This window comes from Oryctolagus cuniculus, chromosome 12 (genome assembly GCF_964237555.1).
Source record: "Oryctolagus cuniculus chromosome 12, mOryCun1.1, whole genome shotgun sequence".
Lineage (NCBI taxonomy): Eukaryota > Metazoa > Chordata > Mammalia > Lagomorpha > Leporidae > Oryctolagus > Oryctolagus cuniculus.
This window is the reverse complement of record NC_091443.1, coordinates 94123140-94129393: the sequence shown is the minus strand read 5'-3', so window position 1 is coordinate 94129393 and position 6254 is coordinate 94123140. Positions and strand designations below refer to the sequence as shown.

The 6254-nt window shown below is 36.1% G+C and overlaps 1 pseudogene; it reads left to right on the top strand.

The window, feature by feature from the left end:
* Positions 1–513: 513 nt before the first annotated feature.
* On the top strand, positions 514–5799 carry LOC127485401 (myotrophin pseudogene; annotated as a pseudogene).
* The last annotated feature ends 455 nt before the right edge of the window (positions 5800–6254 follow it).

The window sequence follows — 6254 nt, the reverse complement described above, 5'->3', positions numbered from 1 at the left end:
GTGCTGTACATTGAGACTTAATGCTATAACGAGTACTCAAACAGTATATTTCACTTTGTGTTTCTATGGGGGTGCAAATTGTTGAAATCTCTACTTAATGTATACTAAACTGATGTTCCGTAAAAAAAAAAAAGAAGAAGAAGAAGAAATTATCCTTTCCCAACTTGACTCTCACTGGGATTAAACATGACAATAGGTCTGATCTGATTTCATCATCATTTAAAAAAATCATCTATTATTTTTCACTTTATGTTTCTGTGTGGGAGCAAACTGTTGAAATCTTTACTTAATGTATGCTAAACTGATCTTCTGTATATAAAGAGAATTGAAAATGAATCTTGATGTGAATGGAAGGGGAGAGGGAGTGGGAAAGGGGAGGGTTGCGGGTGGGAGGGACGTTTGGGGGGGTAGCCATTGTAATCTATAAGTCGTGCTTTGGAAATTTATATTCATTAAATAAAAGTTAAAAAAAATCTCAAGCCTAGTATTTCAATTTATACAAAGCAGTCTAAACTTAAAAATCAGACATACGCATAATGACTTACATGAAGAGTGTTTACTATAATTATTCATCATATAAAATTGTTAAAACTTAAGTGGTCAAAAGGAGAGGTTAATATTTTTAGCCAATTAAAATTACAACCTTTAAAAAGAATAGTTAACAACATGAAGGGAAAAATCTCATTACACACTGTTGAGTAGGAAAAGTAGACAACAAAGTAGCATAGTTTTGTTTGTAAAAGTATACATGTGTGTAAATGTTACGTGACTGAATATAGAAGGTGATTTTATCTCTTCCCATAGCCTATATTAAATTTCCAAATGTTCTGGGATGTACATATAATGCATACATGTAAACAGAGACACATCACATTTTTAGAATGAAGTTCTAAATATTTATATACTTTAAAGGCAGTTATAGAGACAGGGAGAAAAAGATCTTCCATCTGATGGTCCACTTTCCAAATGGTCACGATGGCCAGGACTTAGCCATGCTGAAGCCAGGAGCCAAGAACTCTACCCAGGTCTCCTACATGGGTGGTAGGAGTCCAAATACTTTGCCCTCCTGCTGCTTTGCTAGGGTGTTTTAAGAGGGAGCTGGATCAGAAGTGGAGCAGCCAGGACTTGAACCAATGCTCAAAGCTAGTGGCTTAACCCATTGCACCACAATGCTGGCCTCCAGAAATATTTTTAAAACAGGATTCTGGAAAGAAGTTTACAGAAAAGCAAAGGGAGATGGCTAAGATAATTCTTGTGGACAAGGATTGGAGTTGGAGACAACAATAAGAACAGTTAGCTTAAGGTTGATAAATAAAGTATAGGAATATTTATAAATACGTATATACACAGAGTCATATGCATACATTTCCTTGCTCTGGCAGCTGATAGGGCTTGGAAGTAACAACAGCCCAGGAGCATTGAATATACACAGTGTCCTGATCTTGATTTCTAAAGAAATTCTCAAATTAAAGGATCCAGGGCTCTTTGGAAAAATGGCTGAGTCTCAGTCTTAGGCAAGGAGATATACAAATATGAGCCTGGGTCATCTTCCAGTGCCAGAGAATAAGATATGTCCCTATTGACTAAATGATCCCATGATGAGGGGGCATGACAATGGAACCAGATGAAAAATTTCCAGTGGCCAAAACAGGAATAATTTAAGGAATAATATAAACAAATTAGTATAGGAACTTGAAAATTTTGTGGTAAATTGAATTAAGATATATTTGTTTTGGTTCAATATTTTGAAATCTATATATAGGTTTCTTTTTTCATAATGTATATTTTCTGTGAAATCTTTGAAGGCCCCTACTATTGGATAATATTCAAAGTATAAGGTAAATATTCCTGAATCAACAGTGCCATGAATGATTGATTGAATACATAAATGAGGAGACGATTTTTCCAGGCAAAGAATCCCAAATAAATTCCATCCTCAAGGATATGTGTCTAACTCTCTACTCCTTAAGCATGGTCTATACATAGTGACCTACTTCAAAAGAGTAGAGTATGGAAAAGGGCTTGAGGTAGGCACAGAGTAGCTTCACATTAGTGAAACCTGAAAACTACTACTTACCAGCAGGTGTCCAGACCAACATCAGCAGTGATTTCATGTTGACAGTGACTTATTCTTGTTGTGCTGCAATAAAAATCATGGCTCTACTCTCAAAAACCCGGAAACCCAGTCTAGCCATGAAGGAAAAAAAAATCACATGAATCTCCAGTTAAGAACAGTCTATGAAGATCCAAGGAAACCATTGGGAAAGTCACACAAATCTAAATTTTGGGTCCAGACTTACAGAATACTCAAAACTTTTTAGGGAGAAAAGACAAATCTAAGTTTCCCAGATGTACCCCAAATGGAAATAAGCATACAATATTTTAAAATTTCTTTTGGGACTCCAGCTTCTCTCATCCAGTCAGAACCTGCCCTGCTGGGCCTGGTGCCTACAAAAGTTCATTCTCCTGCCCCAACGGTCATTGTGACCAACTGCCTCGCCTGTCTGGCAGCATAACCCACCTCTCTTCTCCTCTCTGGCTTCCTTCAACCCCGTCTCACTCCCACCTGGAAGTATTGGCTTCCTGCTGCCACCGCCTCCTTGTCTTCTGCCCAACCAAGTGGCCCTCCCTACTGCAGCAATGTGTGACAAAGAGTTCATGTGGGCCCTGAAAAACAGAGACTTGGGTGATGTGAAAGAGTATGTAGCCAAGGGAAAAGATGTCAACAGGACACTAGAAGGTTGAAGGAAGCCTCTTCATAATCCAGCATATTGTGGGCAGCTTGAAGTCCTGGAATTTTTGCTGCTGAAAGGAGCATATATCAATGTCCAGATAAACACCATATTGCCCCTCTTCTGTCTGCTGTCTATGGAGGTCATATTTCCTGTGTGAAATTGCTTCGGTCAAAGAGTACAGATAAGACTGTGAAAGGTCCAGTTGGACTGACTGCCCTTGAAGCCACTGACAACCAGGCAATCAAAGCTCTTCTCCAATGATGGATAGATGGACAGATAATTCAGACGAATGACTCTCCTGTGGCCTCACACTGCTGCCTATCACTCTCTATCTGCCAGCTTGTTCAGCTAAATACTTCATGAGGGGTGAGGGGCAAGATAAATGCATAACAAGGAAAAAGTAAAAGGAAACATGTTTTGGAGGAGAGGGAAGAAAGCATGATCAGGCTTTTCTAGGATTCCTGATCAAGTCAGCCTCTTTTCCATTTCTAATGAACTACACAGTTTACAACCCCAAAGAGAGCAAAGATAAAATATACCAGGAACATTTGACCTTTTCAGCTCCCCAGCTAGTTTGTTTTTATTAGTTTTAATTAGTTTGTGTTGGAAGTCTGATTGTACAAAGGCCAACTCCACATGTTTGGTAGCCCTAGCTGTAAGCAGTGGTGGCTGCTGTGATGTAAACTTAGGGTGCTGAGATAAGCAATTAGCTATAGCTTTCTGCCTTAAGAATGCACTCTCCTGGGGACTCCCTCGCACTGTTAAGAGCACTGCCTGTGGTTCGTGACCACATCTTTCCTCAACGATCTCCTGCTTTATGTGAAAGCTCAGTTAAGGTGAGGTGGACAAACTCCTAAATTGCTGAGTGACTGAACTTTGGATTTTCTTTCCCCTTTCACATGAATTTCATGTCTCTTTCAATAAAACTGACTAGTTTTATTTATAAAATCCTAAATTTATAAAATCCTAAAGGAGAACTCATTCTAGTATGCATATTTTTTCTCCTCTAGATTCAGACATTTATATAACATTGAAACACTTTCAAACTCATGCTAGTAGTTAAAGGGGATTTAAAAATAGAATCCTAGCCATATGCGTGTTAATATCATATAAAGAGAGCAGTTGTGTTAGTACCTTATGGATTTTCTTTATTTTATATTTGAATGGATTGACCTCAGTTATTTTGGAGAATCAAGGAACATTGTTTGGAATGCCTGTCTCAGACCTATCTTGGATGCTGATTATTTAGTGTGCCAAAGCTATCACTGGGGTAAGATTTACTGTTTGGACAAATTTAACCTCATCCCTTCAAAAATGTGGTTGTTACCAGGTTCCGCTGAGTTGGTGATAGGTTTCTGCTGAACATATGCCAACCTACCTACATATATTTATTGGCTTTTTTATAAATCATACATTGCATAAAATGAGACAACTTCAAAATATATTGTGTTCTTAGAGTGCAGTGCCCTAAAATGATATTCTTATGACCTTCCTGGAGAAAATTTATACATATCTCCAGATATTTATTTCATAGGCGTACCCTTATATTTATTATCTTGAATTTAAAATATTAAGATTCCTTTGCCATGTAAACTTATTGAGAATACTGTAGTTTTTCCTTAAGGCCAACTCATGCAATATACCTCAAATTTTTAAAGAAGGGGGAAGGAGGATACATTTAGGGACTTACATTTAGATTGTTGATAATAAAGAATTAATGATTTTTAAAGCAATGTAGCATTCATTCTACAGTAGGGTTAAACCATGAACAAAAATGGTCAGTTTGGCTAATAACAAGTTCTGCTGATCAGTTACTAATTGGTTGGCATGTGTGGGTGTGGGTGTGGGTGTGGGTAAGTATGTGTGGGTTTTCTCCCATGAATCCTTTTTTAATCCTGTGGCTTTTTCACTTAAACTAGCCTAACCCTGTAATTTTCTTACATCCAAGAATACAATCACAAAAGGGTGGTTTAAATACTTTGATATATATAGCTAGTTCTGATAACTTAATGCAGCCTATTAGAGTTGGACATCCTCATTGAACCTGGAGGGCATTCTATCAGTCTACAACTATCAACATAGTACACCACGGTATCTTTGTTCCACCTCTTGGCATAATGCTATTCAAAAGGCTTGAGTTTTGCCCATTACTTTCCAAGTGTTTTCTTGTGTTTGGCTATTGTAAATAGTGTGTTGTCCTATCATTCCTAAACTTGGTCTGCTTTCTATGTAATTATGGTAGAGAAACCATTGGCATTCTTCATACATTTTGTCCTGATCTGATGTTCTTGTAATGCAGAAGAGGCTATCTTGCCCTCCCTCTTCTATTTCAGCCATTTTGTAAACCCCATAATTATGCAGCAATTGCCTGAGGAAATAATGTATAAAGATAGAATAGTATAGACTGACCAAGGTTGTTTACAATTTTTATGTAGGTTATTTATAATATATTTCTAAACCACTTGGCAGAGAAATTCACAACACTTAATGTTCATATTTTGAGTAAAGGAAGCTAAAGCTGTCTGCTTTTTGGTACTACATGCAGTAGCAAAAGGTTAAGTTTTGTTCTCCACTAAAATATTGTTCAACATCTCAGAAAAGATCTTGCATGTTCTGTAGTTTTGTTTTAAATCAGTCATTTCATATGCACTATCTCAAGTAAAAACGTGATTTACCTGTTGACTGTAGTGTACTAACAAGGTCCCTTTGCAATTATAGTTCATTGACAACACCTGAGTATCCCAAGTAATTGCTAACCTTTCTGAACCCTTTTGGGCATAAAAATAAATAATAGGTAGATGCAGAAGGTGAAAGCTGCAAACAAGTAAGCCCCTCATTCATTGATTATTTTCCCCACAGATAATGAATTTTTAAATCCATTTTTTAAAAATCTATTTTTTAGAATCCATTTTTTAAAAATCTATTTTTTAGAATCCATTTTTTAAAAATCTATTTGATTTTTTCCCTAACACTTCAACTGAGCTACTGTTTTCTTCCATGCAATATTGTATACTCAATTTGTGTATAGTAGAAGTTGGAAGGAGTGCCGTCATAAATAAATAAACAATTGCAGTGTTTTGCATGCAAAATTTAAAAAAATTAAATTTTCCTGATTTTATTTTGTAAATGGGGAAACAATCATCTTTCTAAGCAGTAATGGAGGAAGACTAGTGCTTTGTGCATTTTGATTTATTTGAGTTCATTTTTCATAACATCATACTTTTGACACAATTGGGTGTTTCATGAGTATCCTAGTTCCTGTACATCTGAATGCTAAATAATACTGTGTTAAAGTTTTGTGTTGCAAGAAAAAATGGAATAAATTTGAATTGTGCTACAAAAAAATAAAATAAAATTTGTTTTGGAAAATCAGTATTACATAGATAACGATATAGGTTTACCACAACTTGAAATAAAAAGTTTCTTAAAAGTATCCCTTTCATAAACTTAGCTAAAAGTATCCTAAACAAAATATTAATAAATAAAATCACATATAAAACATAAAAAATCAATAGCAAG